The 16,023-nt window shown below is 40.8% G+C and overlaps 1 pseudogene; it reads right to left on the bottom strand.

Moving 5' to 3' along the window:
* Nucleotides 1-16,023, bottom strand: part of LOC101827307 — a 49,708-nt pseudogene that overhangs the window by 10,312 nt on the left and 23,373 nt on the right.

The following is a 16,023-nucleotide window of genomic DNA, read 5'->3' on the forward strand; positions in this document are numbered from 1 at the left end:
GGATAGTGCCAGTCTGCACTTCCACTGATAGAGAGTCTGGGAAACAGGAATGAACCTAAAAATATGCATATATGCATAGTACCAAAGAGAAGAGGATTGAGACAAGATCCTGTGATGGATGGGTAACACAGTAAGGGGTGGGGGAGTGGAAGCTGGAAAGAAGAGACAGGGAGAAGAGGAAGAGAGAGTAGGTCATGGGGGAACAGGAAGTTTAGTGGATGGGGTAGAATAGGGGGAAGAGATAATCATAGGTTAGAAGACAGTTCAGGCACCAGAGTGATCTCTAGTGATCTAAAGGGATAACACTATTTGACAAGCTAAACAATAGGGGGAGAGACCACCTCGATTGCCCATTCCTGATAAAGAACTTGATGTCTATAACCATCCAGGAGCCTTCGTCCAGTGACTGATGGAAGCAGAGGCAAGCACACAATTAAGCACTGAACTCAACCCAGGGAATCCAGTGACAGAGAGAGAGGAGTGATGAGCAAATTGGCAAAGAATGGGGTGGCAAAACCAGCAGAGACAGCTGATCTGAACAGGGGAGAGCTCTTGGAACCCAGACCGACAATGGGGAGGCCAGCATGGGACTGATCTGGACCCCCCCAAATGTGAGTGTCAGTGATAAGTCCTGGGCAACCTATGGGGCCCTGAGCAGTAGATCAGTGTCTATCCCTGGAATGCAAACAGTCAATTGTGTGCCCATAGCACAAAGAGGGATGCTCTCTCAGCCTGGACTCTTAGGGGAGTGCCTGGACCCTACCTGGAGTGAAATGACAGACTCTAGATATCCCCTATGTGGAAGGAATTGGCAATAGGGTGGGAGGCTGGGGGGATGGAAGGGGATTGCGGGAGGGGGGAGGGAGAGGGAACTGGGATTGACATGTAAAACAAGCTATTTAAAATTAAAATAAAAAATGATAAAAGAAAAAAAACACATGAAGAGACAGTCAGCACCAGCCAGGTTGAGGATATAGACAGAAAAGACATTCTTCTGCATATGGAAGCCCAGAAACCATAGCAGTAATGTGTTTCCAATCAGTCCAATGAGCCCAATGATGAGGGAAAGCCAAATCATAGTGTGGGATATGATGTTACAAAATGAAACTTCAGTGTTGTTTCTTCCATTTCCTGCTATGATGTTAATCTCCCATTCCGGGATATTTGAATTTACTCTTTAATCTCCAACAACGTAGTTGGAAAGAAAAAAAACAAGATATGAGCACATACAGTATAATCTTTCATTCTCAGTGCATATTGCCCTGTGTGAATGACCTGGTTGATATAGAGAAGAAACAGGTTTGTAAAGGATGAGTAATTTATCAAGACTAAAATATGTGGAGCCTTAATTAAATCCTGTTAATATTTCTTTCAGCTATCTACAAACCATGTACTTCACTGATATAAGAGTAGTTGGTGTTCCTAATACAGACACTCAATGATTGGGCTGTGTCAAAAGGAAATAGAAGCCTGAACCCAACTTTTTTTCTGACATTAGACTGGTTCTTCTCTGGTTCAGGAACTTGCAAGCCAGAAGCATGACCATCAGCTGCTCTCGGTCCTGGCAGTGGAGGCTATCAACAGGGAAGATATGAAAATCATGAATGAAAGTAATGAAGGGAAAAGCAAGTCATGCTTGGTCTTGTATGAACAGGACTGGACCTACAGGTTAATGTGACTGGGTCTCCATTTTATATTTGAGCCTAGAAGACAGGAAAAGCCTTTGAGGTTGTTAAGCACTTTTCTGTTGTCTGTTGCTACATCACAAGAATCCATCTCTCCATAAAAGCACAGTGAGTAGATGAGTTTTTTTCACTAAAAAACGAATTAGTGAATCATAAACCCAATCATAGATGCAAATTTAGAACAAATGTTTTTGTCAGAAATTTAGAGTGAATTTAATACCACAAAGTGTATGGAAATGAAGAAAATATCACTGCTCATGAATCTGTCATTGGGAAATTCTAGTGTACTTGAGAGAATAGCATATAGTGAAGAGATGGCTAAGAATGGCCTTTATCATTCTCCAACCTGGGAATGTCCAGTTATTGGCTGCAATAAGAACACAGTACAAGGCTGGATGTTGGTGGCACACGACTTTAATCCCAGCACGTGGAGGTCTACAGAGCAAGTTCCAGGACAGGCTCCAAAAGAACACAGAACAGTGGTTCTTAACATATAGCTTGTGACCCTTTCAGGTAAATTTGTAACAATGAAATTATATCCTGCATATCAGATATTTGCATTCCATTTCATAACAGTAACAAACCTATAAAGTAGCAACTAAAATAATTTTATGAGGAACTGTATTAAAGAGTCACAGCATTGGGAATGTTGAAAAACACTGATTTCGAAGAATTAGGCATAGGATTCTGAAATGAATTGAATTTCTAACATTCTTAAAGAATTGAAAGGGATGAGATGAAGGTAAGAGAGTAGAGGGTAATCAGAGTACATTTCATATAGAAGTAAAATGATCAAGTAACAAAATTAATCAAAGAATGCACTTAGTTATATGCCTGGGGCAGCAAACTGTCCTCCATCTACAGTAACATCTAGCTCTCGTTTCAGATTGTTATTCCTGTTTACACTTCTCTTCACTCCTAGTGCTGTTCTTGAGTTTGAGTTGGGTTTGACACATTTTGTAACTTTCCCTAAGCATATACATTACTGATAAATTATACTTTTTCTCAGCCACTCATTTTTAGACCATCTTTTTCAAACTGATGCAGAAGTACGAAGGAATAGAAACTGCACTGTAGGACAGAGGTGACTGACTTGCTGACAGAACTGTGCTTTTAGAGAGTTTGCCTTTACCCATGTGCTTGCTAAGTCAAAGAGAGTGAAAGAATTCTCACAATCACAGAACATTTGAGTAGTTGAGATGAGAGCAGAATGAGAAGAACTTGCAAGACGTAGACCCTGATTAGATACACAGAATTCTTTTTTATAGATTTTTAAATTATTTGATTTTAAATAGCTTGTTTTACATGTCAATCCCAGTTCCCTCTCCCTCCCCTCCTCCCGCGCCCCCACTACTCCCCCAGCTTCCCACCCTATTGCCAATTCCTTCCACATAGGGGATTAGATACACAGCGTTCTAATCTCCCAAAATCAAGTCTGACAGTCCACACTGCTAAAGAATGACTTTGTGCCGCTTGTGTCTTCAGGAAAACCTGAGACTCTTTGGACTCTCCATCTCAAGGTGTAGTTGTATGGTAACAGGCTAAAAATAATAGGTACCAACTTTGGGGAAAGGTTCTCAAAAGCTTCTTACCTTTCCTCCATTTTTCTTATGGAGGGTGATAAGCTGGTCTGTGGCAAAGTGAAGGGTAAACCGAGTCAGCCTCCAGCATGAAACACTTCTGTCGTCTAGACAATGATTTGAGACCAGTGGTTGAGGAAGGCATTTAATCAAGATGGCAGAAAGAACTGTAGTTTTCTGTACTTGGATCTGCTGGCAATATCAGCATCAACCCGTTGAGTCACGCTTTTCACAAGACTGTTCTTGACAGTTGGCCTGGATTCTATCTGTTATCTCCTGGTGATTCCAGCCACTGTGACTCCCCTGTCATGCTAGTTTCAGTTCAAACAAGAACCAATCTATTAAGTTAGTCTAGGCATCCACCTTTCTCCAACTACTACCAAGTTCTAGAATTACAGGCAGTTCACCAGGCAGCATCAATGTGGGTAGTAGGGATTTAAATATAAGACCTCACAATGTAGGCCAATCATTTTACCCACTGAGCCATCTACCAGGTGTATCCAACAATATTTTTATAAAGGAGGAAATTCACTTCACCTACATTTTTAATATGAATGAGTTTTAAAGAAAAAGGATTATTCACTGGGTTTGCGTGCTTGTGTATAAGGTTGATTGGTTGGCTGATTGTCTTCATAAATAGGAAGTAGTAGGATATGAATTACAGTAGGATTTGATTTATTTCCTGCTTCAGCTTTTACATTCCATACGGTAAAGAAATTAAGTTCTCATTTGACAATTCAATGCATAATAAGTGTCAACTTCAATTCATGTACTGCATTTACTTTGTCTATAATACTGTAGATTATTTCTATCCCCATGTAATGTTTTTTTTTTCGTCCTCCAAACTTTTATATTCTTACATAAAGAACCATCTAATCTGTAGCAAGTATTACGTTCTTTTTAGTCCATATTTCCTCCCTTGACTTCATACTGCCCCTTCTAGAGGCTGATCATGATAATCAAGTAACAGTTGTCATGGATATCACAGTTGGCATGAAGATGGGCAGAAAGCCTCTCCTGTCCCTCATTTACAGTCTCTGTCACGAAGCTTCTATCTACAGCTGTGAAATCCAATGGAATTCTTTTTCAAATAATAGAAGCTATTATTTGCTTTTCCTGTGGCTATGACAAGACACCCACACAAAGGTAACTCAAGGGAGAAAGGGTTTATTCCGGCACACAGTTCAGGGTGCAGTCCATCATGGAGGGGCAGTCACAGCAACGGGAGCTTGAAGCAGCTGTTTGAATGCATCTGCCCACAGCCAGGACACAGAACAGCAGATGTTTCCTAGTGCTCCGCTTGCTTTCCACGCTTCACACAGGTTAGGACGCCCTGCTGAGGGACTAGTCTCTGGCACAGTGACATGGCTCTTTTGGCATCAAGTGCTGCAACCAAGATGATACTCTACGGGCACACTAATCTTTTTTTTTTTTTCGTTAGTTTTTTTTTTAATTTTAAATAGCTTGTTTTACATGTCAATCCCAGTTCCCTCTCCCTCCCCTCCTCCCGCACTCCCCTTCCACCCTCCCTCCCACCCTATTGCCACATACTTCCACATAGGGGATGTCTAGAGTCTATCATTTTACTCTTGGTAGGGTCAAGGCACTCCCCTAAGAGTCCAGGCTGAGAGAGCATCTCTCTTTGTGCTATAGGCACATGAAGACAGATTGTATACCAGGAATAGACACTGATCCACAGCTCAGAGCCCCATAGGTTGTCCAGGCCTTCTCACTGACACTCACATTTGGGGGGTCCAGATCAGTCCCATTCTGACCTCCCCACTGTCGGTCTGGGGTCTAAGAGCACTCCCCTGTTCAGATCAGCTGTCTCTGCTGGTTTTGCCAGCCCATTCTTTGCCAATTTGCTCATCATTCCTCTCTCTCTGTCACTGGGTTCCTTGGGTTCAGTTCAGTGCTTAGATGTGTGTTTGCCTCTGCTTCCATCAGTCCCAGGATGAAGGCTCCCGGATAGTTATAGACATCAAGTTCATTATCAGGAATGGGCATTCGAGGTGGTCCTTCCACTATTGCTTAGCTTGCCAATTGATGTTATACCTTTAGATCACTCGAGGTCACTCTGGTGCCTGATCTGTCTTCGATCCTATGATTCCCTCTTCCCCCTATTCTACCCCCACCCCCTCAACTTCCTGTTCCCCCATGACCAACTCCCTTCCTCTTTACCCCCTCTATTCTTCCCAGGTCCCACTACCCCCCCCTCGCCCTGTTCCCCATGTTTTAATAGATTTGTTTCCTAAGTACAGCTACTGATAGGTCTTTGCTCTGTCAAAACTATGTGAAGTTTATAATGCCTTTGGTTAAGGTTTCACTTATTCCTGATTTTTGTTAGAGGGATGTGAAATAAAATGTGAGAATATGTTATATATGATATAAAAATGTGAATTGGTTACATGTTTGTAAAATCTTGTCAGTACTTGAAGGTAATGGCACTTAAGGAAAATCTGCCTCCAAATGTGAAGATGAAAATTTCTTGGAGTAATTTGACAAGAATCATAGGATATGAACTTTTTAGATACTTTTGGTGTTGAATGAATTGACAGCTCTGAGCACATATCAAACAAATTTCAGTTATGAAAAATGCATCAGTGCTTTTTAAATCACCAAATTCACTTATTCACCTAATATTTGTTGACCAGAAGTGTAGTGCAATGCCTGTTGATAATCAAGAAGGCTATACTTTGTTGAGACAGAAATAAAATCTATAAATTTCATGAGACAGATATTGGAAAAGATGAAAAGAAACTCATTAGAAACAGGACAGTCATTCTGTGCTGTGATCTAAAGAAACTAGAAATTTGTTTGTTGTTTTACTCCCAATTTAAATATTGGGGAGGAGAATTCATTATGGAAATTAGTGGAAATGAAATAATGGGTTTATCAGCATGCTGGAAAGATTGATGGTGACAAGATAAGCATTAAAAAGAAACAATAGTTTCAGCCTGGTATGTGTAATAATCTAAGTGTGTATATTTGAATTTGAATGAGTGTTTGCAACAGCTCAGGAGGAAAATAGTGTTTGTATTTTCATTTTCCTGTTAAGGAGAATAGGTTGAAGATGTGTCCCATAAACTTGTTTCAAGGGGGTTGTATTACTTTGTTAGTCCTGCAGATACCCAGTATCTAGGCATCTTGGCTAACTACATATGGAGCGGGTGACATCAAGAAGGAATGAGTGAGTCAAATCTAACACATGAGTTTTTGCAGCAAATTTCTGAAATCGAGGAAGAGGATAGAAGCAAATGAGTGGATGGAATGTAAATAGAGCCAAATAATGTTGGCAGCTAGATGCGTGTGATCTTCCTTGCTTCAAAAAAGACAACTTTCCATCATCCACATTTCTGAGGACTAACCTGGCAGGCAGAATCTAAGGGGAAAGAAGTTGCATACTCTATGATTGATAAGGACATCATGGCTGAAGCTTCCATCACATGCTCCCCCAGTCCTGCACTGTGACTGGCTAATGAATTGAAGTAAAGCCACAAGATCTCCTATCCTCTCTCAGGCCAACTTTGTCATTTCATTCCCTGCACTGAATACACTTTGCATCTCTATTTATGAATGTGGTTTTGTTTGTGTCCCTTTCATTAAACTCAATGCACTATAAACTCCAGACTTGTCTGGTGTTCGTGGTTAAACGAACAGCTTCCAGCAGCACATGTGCATTGGAGAATTTGAGACTTTGCATATAGTGATGTTGCTGAGATCACAAGCTCTAGAGAAGATTCACCAACAGTTTCCGTTGCCTATATCTATGTTCTGATTTGCCCATTACAAATGCCACTTGCATTGTGTTGCTAAAAAAACGTTCACATGTGTGTAGAAGGTGAATACCAACCAAAGGGTTATAGACACTCCCAATTTCCCCTCACCATCTGTCTTCTCCAACACAGTGATTCTTAAAGTTTAAGCTCTAAAAAATAGAAGAGTTATCGCCCTCTCTTTATAATGGATGACAGCATTTGGCTTGATGCTGAGAAATAGAAGGGGATAGAGGTTTTTGCAAATATCCCCTGAATCCAGGTTACTGTGAGAGGGTCACAGATTTATCTTCCTCATACAAGAGTCAGATGGAAACAGGGAGATGAGACAAGTTCCCCTCACATGTGTCAAGGCCTAACAAACTATTCTCCTTTCAGTCACTCTTCATATGTATAGAAACACACTGCATCATGTAGTTAACTTAAAACACAAATACATACGTACTCACATTTTATTCATGACCTTCTTTTCTGGAAGTATCTATGGTGACAGAAAGATAATTCCATAGAAGTTACACCACATAAGAATACACAAGCAAACTGGTGTGAGATAGTGGGAAAGGCCAGTTTGTCATATTGGGGTAGAGATAGTGCTTGGAAAATACTTTCTTTCCAAGAAAGTTCTTAGAAAAACCATTTGAAGGCTCCAGAAATACATAAAACACTTTCATTTTCCATTAGTTTCTTATATTTCCTCTTCACATTCTTCTGCATCCTGGTAAAAGACATCACTCTGCCTTGTCAATGGGTTCTCAACCAGGCTGATTTCTCTTTCTACATAGATATAGCTACATGTGAACTGTAGTCTGGAAGAGAGCAACTTGGAATGGTGATTAATGTTTTCTTTGGTCTACTTTTAATCCTATTTCTCCCTCAAACAAACTCTGTCTCTGTGTGTGTGTCTCTCTGTCTCTATCTCTGTATGTCAGTGTGTGTTGGGCTATAAATTGACAGTGCCATAGTAATCCTGACTAAGTAACATTACCTTCCCAGTGGCCCGTTCCCACAATGACAGGTACCTACATACAATTCTGAATTCTTATAAATTCTTATAAATTCTCTCCATTTCTTCTGTCCAGGTAACAGTAGTTATTCTCTAATAAAATATGCCACATGTTTCTTGGTCTGTATAGAAGAAAATCTCAGTTACTTTTTTATTTCCTTCCTTCTGTTTCAGGGGATGTAATAAGAGATACTGAACATGTCATTGGGAAAAAACCGTGAATAGAAAGTTAATCAACAAAGAATAAGGACATTGCAGCAGGTTGGAAATCGTGCTTCGCTGGCGTCATCTCTTCTCAAAATCAGCACTAAAAAAATCAAGCGTGGCCCTATTAACTTTGGACAGTCACATAAGTGACTGCAGAAAGCGGAGCAATTTGTATAAGCTTCCTGTGTGGGGGTGAAGAGCAGCCACAGACTTCACAGAATGGAGACAAGGCAGATGTGGAGACTAAAGGAATGGGCATGAGCACGTGGGGTCCACTGTCGCCAAATTAAGGAGCCCAGATCATCGCGTGGACACAAGTTTCTTACTGAGTAGGAAACCCTTTTTACCACAGGATAGCACGTGGGATTCTCTGGTGCCCAGGGACGTCAGATAAGACACTGTCTCCCTTTACGGCTCTCCTCACTCAGAAGACAGAAGTTCATTTTAGGGTCAAGTAGTGACCCCTGCTTCCAGGCAGCTCTGAGCTGCTTTGGTGAAGCAAGTCCCTTCTAAGTGAAACTTCTAACTTTCTTCTGGAGGAAGGAAGGATGATCCTGAGGCTCAGACCAGCTGAAGCTGCCTGGAGAAGACTCTCCAAATTAACATGTCTTACTACCTTCAGGTCCTGCATAGAGCACAAAGACAGCAGCTTTCATGAGTTGCCATCCATGCTGGAGTAATTTTATGGTGCAGCTGTCCCTGAGGCATCCATGTTCCTGTAAGTAATTCTCCATCCACACTCTACTAGGAATCCCTCACTCATACTTATGTGAGACACTCCAGAAAAACAGCTGGTCCACCAAGGTGAGCTTTGGTAGAACTGTTACTTTGCTCTTCATAGGTTTCCTGGATAAGTAATGTCAATCAGCATCTTCCTAGAAAGTAACACATGTCTAAACATGGCCAAAAGCATCAAAGTGGGGGTTTGAGAGTTCATGGCCCTGCAATGAAGATAACTAAATGCATCCAGCACTCTGAAATGCAAATGACCCTCTAGGGTCAGGAGTAGAATGTTAAGGTTTGAGTATGGAAAACACTCTATTAATTAGATGCTTTAAATACTTCCTCTCCAGATACTGGAGCGACTTGGGGGAGATTGTAGGAATGTTAGAATCCAGAATATACAGAATAAGTAAGTCCCTGGAAGGAATGCCTTGCCCTTCGAGTCATAGTCTGCCCTCTGTACTGTGCCTTTCTGATTCTGCTACGTGCTCTCATTTCCATTACATTTTGTTCAGGTGCATAGTACCAAACAAGCATGGACCAAATCATCAAAACATGATTATAAGAAAACTGTTCATTTCCAGTTACTATTTAAGGTATTATATCACAGTGAAGCAAAAACTATTCTAGCACATTTACTCATCAGTATACAATGAACTCCCTTTGCACTGTGTGAAATGCAAATATTGTGGTGAATAATCTAAAAAAATCTGTTGAATTTGGTTTATTCCTATTTTAAGGTTTTCCAAGTGTATTTTAAAAATGCATTGGAAATGAATTCTTGTCTGTGCCTCCTTAGATGTTATATGGAACTCTACAATGAACTGTATGGTTCACAGATTTTCTCATTAAATTTTATTTAAATTAAAACAGTCTTATTTTACATACCAATGCCAGTTCCCTATCCCATCCTCCCATTGCTGCTAACAGCCTCCATCCCAACCCCCATCCCCTCCTCAGGGAGGGTGAAGCCTCCCATGGGAGATAATCAAATCTGCCACATCATGTGGGGCAGGACCTAAGGCCTCCCACAAGTATCTAGGCTGAGAGAGTATCCCTCCATAGAGAAAGGGTTCCCAAAGCCCAATTGTGCACTGGTGATAAATACTTCTTTCACTGCCAGAGGCCCTATAGACTCCCTAACCCCCCTCAACTGACACACATATTCAGGTGGCCTGGTTCAGGCATAAGCTGGTTCCCCAGATGTAAGACTTGGGTCCATGGGAGCTCAGGGAGGTTCAGAGATCTTTTTTCCACTGGGATTTTTATTGTGAATTGAGTATCATTGCTATTCTAAGTATTTGTACACTTTGTGTATAATTCTGTGTGTGTGTGTCTGCATGCATGCACACGTGTGCTTGTGAGTCTGAATCTGTGTGGTGGTAGAGCACTGGGTTCCCACAGCTGCAGTTATAGGTGGTTGTGTGGTGCCTGGTGTAGATGCTGGAACCAAATTCAGTCCTCTGCAAGAACAGTGTGTGCTTTTAACTGGTGAATCACATATCCATCCTGGTCATTTTTGTGGTTCCATGAATGTATCTTGGGTACTGCTTATGTTACAAGGACATCCATTTCTGTTAAGTTGCCAACCTCTTTGCATCTGCACTCTCATAACTGTCTCTAATGACCTTTTGCATTTCCATGACATCGGTGCTAATGATATTGTTTATTTGAGTCCTGTATCTATTTTTCTAGATCAGTATTACTGGATGTTTTTAATTTTGCTTCTCCTTTCTAAGAAGAGTTTGTCTGGTTCATCATCGCTGTGTTTGAGTCTTCACCTCCCTTGTGTCTTCCCTGATCTTTATCTCTATGCCCTTCTATGATTTTGATGTGGATCTTATTTAATTTATTCTAATTCCTTGAGATGCCCAGATATTTTTTCAATATTTGCTTATTTGTATATGTGAGCAGATGTTGAACACATGCAAAGCCCACCTGTTGAAAAGAGAACAACATTTAGTGGTCCATTCTGCCCTTCCAATGTGTAGATCTCTGAAAAGGAACTCATGTGGTAAGGCTTGGAAGCAGTAGACTCCCACTGAGTCAGGTCATTCTCATATCTACTTTCCAGTAGACACAAATGCTGTGATTTTATGATTCACAGTACCATGCCATGCTTATAAGGTAGCATTTCACAGCCTTTCTCCACATCCCCAGTTCTTATGTTATTTCAGCTTCTTCCTTTGTGACATTCCCTGAGCCTTAAATGGGTAGCAAAATGCCTTGTTTAGGGCTGATCCCTACAACAACCTTTATTATGAATAACTTGGAGAGACTTCTCAGAGAAAGATTGGGAGTAGCATTTTTTTCTGAGTTGGTAAACATCAATATTTGAAGGTGTTTTGATAATGTCAAAGGAGATTACAAACGGTAGTAGGCTCCTATTTGGGACCAAGATCTCCACCATGGGTTATTGCCCTCATTCACAGGACTGTGCATGGGTCTCTATTTTGGAAAGACCTCAAACCCAACCAGGGAGCAGTTGGTTATTCATATAACTGTCATGTCACTGTTGCGCCAATAGGCACACCATGCCTGGAAGTTTAGGATTATATTTTATAGGGTTCATATCTGGGTAGGAGAATCATTCTTAATGATTCCTTCAGTACAAAATTCTTATTATGTGTAGAGTTCCATATGTTTTCAGATGTGGCTAATATTGGTTATGAGCACATCTGCCAAGCATGGAGATGCAGTTTATGGTGCTACTGTGTTAAGAGAAGCTTTCCTTGAGAGGAGCCTTCCCGCCCGCCTGGTTCCAGATCCGCATCAGTCCCAAATAAACACACAGGAGGCTATATTAGTTATGAAGCTGTTGGCCTTGATTGTTTCTTACTGGCTAGCTCTGACTTAAGTAATTACCCCATAATTGTTGATCTAAGCATGCCTCTTACCGGAGGGTTTCCGGGCTTCCTACCCCAATGGCGTTACATCTCGACTCCCTGTGTTTCTCCTTCCCAGAGTTCTCCTGGACTCCTAGTCCCTCCTATCTTGGTTCCCTATAGGCTCAACAGTACTTTATTGACAAATGCACAGGACTTCCCCCAACATCTCTTTTCTGTTTAAACAAAAAGAAAGGTCTTAACTTTAACACAGTCAAATTGTGTATAACAGAACAGTTATCAAATAAGAACATAGTTACAATATTTTAGCAAGATTTAAAGAAAATATCATCCATCCCATCCCATACAAAGTTCTATATGTATCTTTTATCATAACTAAGGAAAACTATAATTATAACTATCTATCTTCAACTCCATCAAAGACCACAGAAGGATAATATATAAACCCTAGGATTGACAGAGATATCTCACTGCCTGGACAGTCACTTGAAGTTCCTCTGTAATGTTAGGGCATCCATCTTCAGCCCATAGGCCACAATGTATCCAGAAGATTTCTCAGCAAAGCAGGAAATTTCAAACTGTCCATCTGCATCAGCAGTCTGTTAGTCATTTTTGTGTCCTGCAGAAAGTCTCGTAGACTCTTCCATGCAGCAGGAACCCTGTAAGACTGAGTTTAGAAGTCACTTTCCTGTGGGTCCTGCATGTCCAGTTTATACAGCAACAGTCAGTCTAGGCAAGAGAAGTTTCTTGCCCAAATGGCTAATCTTGCCATGTTGAAAGCAAACTCCATAACAAGTTTCTTCGATGTCCATCTTCCTCTCAGATATAATTGGTGCTGCCAAGAGCAGATATTTCTCATTGTCAAGAAAAACCCTAAATCATTTTAAATGCCATTTTCTGAAGGTCTTTGAAAGGTTTGAAGACTGTCTATGTATCTCAAATATATTTCTATATATCTAGAAAACCTAACTTACCTAATTATAAATTCTATTATAAGTAACTATCTATAGTCTGTATTCAATTATGCATTACATTTTAAAAGATCAGTATAAGCACAATACTTAAACAAGAGGAGAAATATACACATCACAAAATTGACCTTGAATTTGTATCAATAAATGAAAAACAATACCCATACCATAATTCCCCTTTTTACCATTAAAGGAGATTGGTTGTGATCATTAACCAATTATAAACAATCCCATTTAAATGAAAACAAAGATTTATAAACAAGATGGGAATTAGGATGTTGATAATTCCAAAACTGCTTCCTGCTGGAAGGGGACGCTGTTCATACCATGGGGATCATGACAAAACTCAGAAACCTGTATAAGTCCGTATTTTCGGGGTCTGTAAAACTGCATCATCTTAGCTGTTTCAATTGTTGGAACATCTGATCCACTGCTTCCGGGGGTCTTGGTTCGTCAAACCACAGAAGACTGGAAGGAATCCTCAGCTTTTCATTTTCTGTGGAAACATAAACTAAAACTCCTTTTTCAGAGTAACACATCCTTATACTTAAATTTTGAAGTCAAGGCATTTTCAAAAGATATAAGTTGAATTAATTCGGCAGCATTTATAATCAAGTGTACTTTAGCATTTGTTCCTTCCTTAGCAATGAAAAAACTGAAAAACATAATAGTGTACAGTATCCAGACTCTCTGTGTATTTTCCATCTTTACATGGCTTATTTATTTATATATTATTACTTCATTTATTTTAATTTATTTTTCTGTGAGACAGGGTTTCTCTTTGGAAATCTGCCTGCCTCTGCCTCTGGAGTAAATCCTACCGGCATGTGCCACCACAATGCCGGCTTTTGTATTTATTTACCACTTTGCCGTTTCATTTTCTCTCTCAATCTCACGTATATTTTTAAACACACTGTAAACCCTTAGAGATTTTCTTCATCCAAGTCTGACTTTACTGTAAATCTTTATGTTTTTCTGGCCACGTGTCTTATCTGTTAAAACCGCGGCTGTTTTAAACTGCCGTTTTTTTTTTTTTTTTTCAAGATGGTGGGCATAAGCGTGACTCCAGCTTACCGCCTCAGTCCATGCTGACCTCCAGCAAAAGCTGCCACTTCCAGCTTTATGTACACACCTTTTAATCGTTATCAGAGTCTCTTAAAACAACCATGCTGTTTTTTTTTTTTATGCCGAGTCAGGAAGACTCCGGTAAGTGAGCCGCGTGAATCTTGGCTTGTGGCTAGCAAAACAGAGCACACCTGAGAAAAATGCTGCTACCAAAAATCTGTGCTTCTCTCCATTCTTCTGTTTCTAAAATTCCTATAAAGCTTTTGTTATTTTGTGTGGAAATTCATGATGCCACTCCTGATTACCATTTTGTTAAGAGAAGCTTTCCTTGAGAGGAGCCTTCCCGCCCGCCTGGTTCCAGATCCGCATCAGTCCCAAATAAACACACAGGAGGCTATATTAGTTATGAAGCTGTTGGCCTTGCTTGTTTCTTACTGGCTAGCTCTGACTTAAGTAATTACCCCATAATTGTTAATCTAAGCATGTCTCTTACCAGAGAGGTTTCCGGGCTTCCTACCCCAATGGCGTTACATCTCGACTCCCTGTGTTTCTCCTTCCCAGAGTTCTCCTGGGATCTAAAGTGATAGTTTATGAATTTGTTTAGTAATGAACTATATTTATGCTACTATTGATAAGTTTTAATTGATTGTGGGGAAGAAGTTTTAAGCAAACACAGCTAATGTATAATGGTGACCCAGGGAAGTGTCAGGAGTAATTATTAAATGATTTTCTCTAAAGTCTTATCATTATTATAAATGAACCTATTGCTTCCCATACATGGACTGAGTGGAGTTTTACTACCAATGTAAATACTGGGGAGAAGAATTCATTAAGGAAATTAGTGGAAATGAAAAACGAGCCTATCTGTAAATAAGGGTTTCAGTCACAAAAAGACAAGCATGGTATTTAATCACTCATATATGGATTTTAGACATGATGCAGGGGAGTGCCAGCCTACAATCCCAATGTCAGAGAGTCTGGGAAACATGGAGGACCCTAAGAGATATATACATGCTTCCCCAGAGAAGGGGAATGGGGCAGGATCTCCTGAGTGGACTGGGAGCTTGGGGGGAGGGAACAGGAAACTGGATTAAAATGAGGGGGAGAAGAGAAGGAGAAATGAGGCCATGGGGGAGCAGAAAATTTGAGTTGGAGAAAGAATAGAGGAGAGTAGGATGAGAGGTACCATAATAGACGGAGTCTTTATAGGTGTGAGGAGATATCTGGCACTAGTGAGATTTCCAGAGATCCACAAGGCAATCTAAGCAATAGAGGAGAGGCTACCTTAAATGCCCTTCCCTGATAATGAGATTGATGACTACCTTGTATGACATCCTAGAGTCTTCATCCAGTGGCTGATGGAAACAGAGGCAGACACCCACAGCTAAACACTGAACTTAACTCTTTGAAACCAATTGCAGAGAGAGAGGAGTGATGAGCAAAGGTCCATTACCAGGTGGGTGAAACCCACAGAAACAGCTGACCTGAACAAGGGTGAGCTCATGAACCCAAGACTGATGACTGAGAGGCCAGCATGGGACAAATCCAGAATTTGGGTGACAGTAAGGAAGCCTCAGCAAGGTTTGAGGTCTTGGGTACTAAATCAGTATTTATCCCTGGCATCAGAATGGATTTTGGAGCCCATTCCACATGGAGGGATGCTCTCTCAGCCTGGACACATGGGGGAGGGCCTAGGTGCTGCCCTTGATGATATTAAAGACTTTGAAGATCCCTCATGAAGGACCTCACCCTGCCTGGAAAGTCGAGTGGGGATTGGATGGGGAGCTCATAGTGTCAGGCGAGGCATGGGGCGGGGGGGGGGGAACGGAGCTGGGAATGGGATTGACATTAAATGAGTACTTCCCAGAGCCCATGACTTAACTACTGCTCACATCCTTATTTTACTGGTAAGGAAAGGGGGCAGAAGACATGTCCCCAGGACATAAACTTGTGTCCATGGAGCTCGGTCACTTTGTTAATCCTGCAGACCTAGTATCTAGGTATCTTGACCAACTCCACATGGATAGGGAGACATGAAGGAAAAATGAGTGAATCAAAAGCAAAACATGTTTTACAGCAAATTTCTGAAATCAAGGAAGAGGATACAAGCAAATGAGTGGAGGAAATGTAAATAGAGCCAAATGATGTTGGCAGCTAGATGCATGTG

Source organism: Mesocricetus auratus, unplaced genomic scaffold (genome assembly GCF_017639785.1).
Source record: "Mesocricetus auratus isolate SY011 unplaced genomic scaffold, BCM_Maur_2.0 Super-Scaffold_100030, whole genome shotgun sequence".
Classification (NCBI taxonomy): domain Eukaryota; kingdom Metazoa; phylum Chordata; class Mammalia; order Rodentia; family Cricetidae; genus Mesocricetus; species Mesocricetus auratus.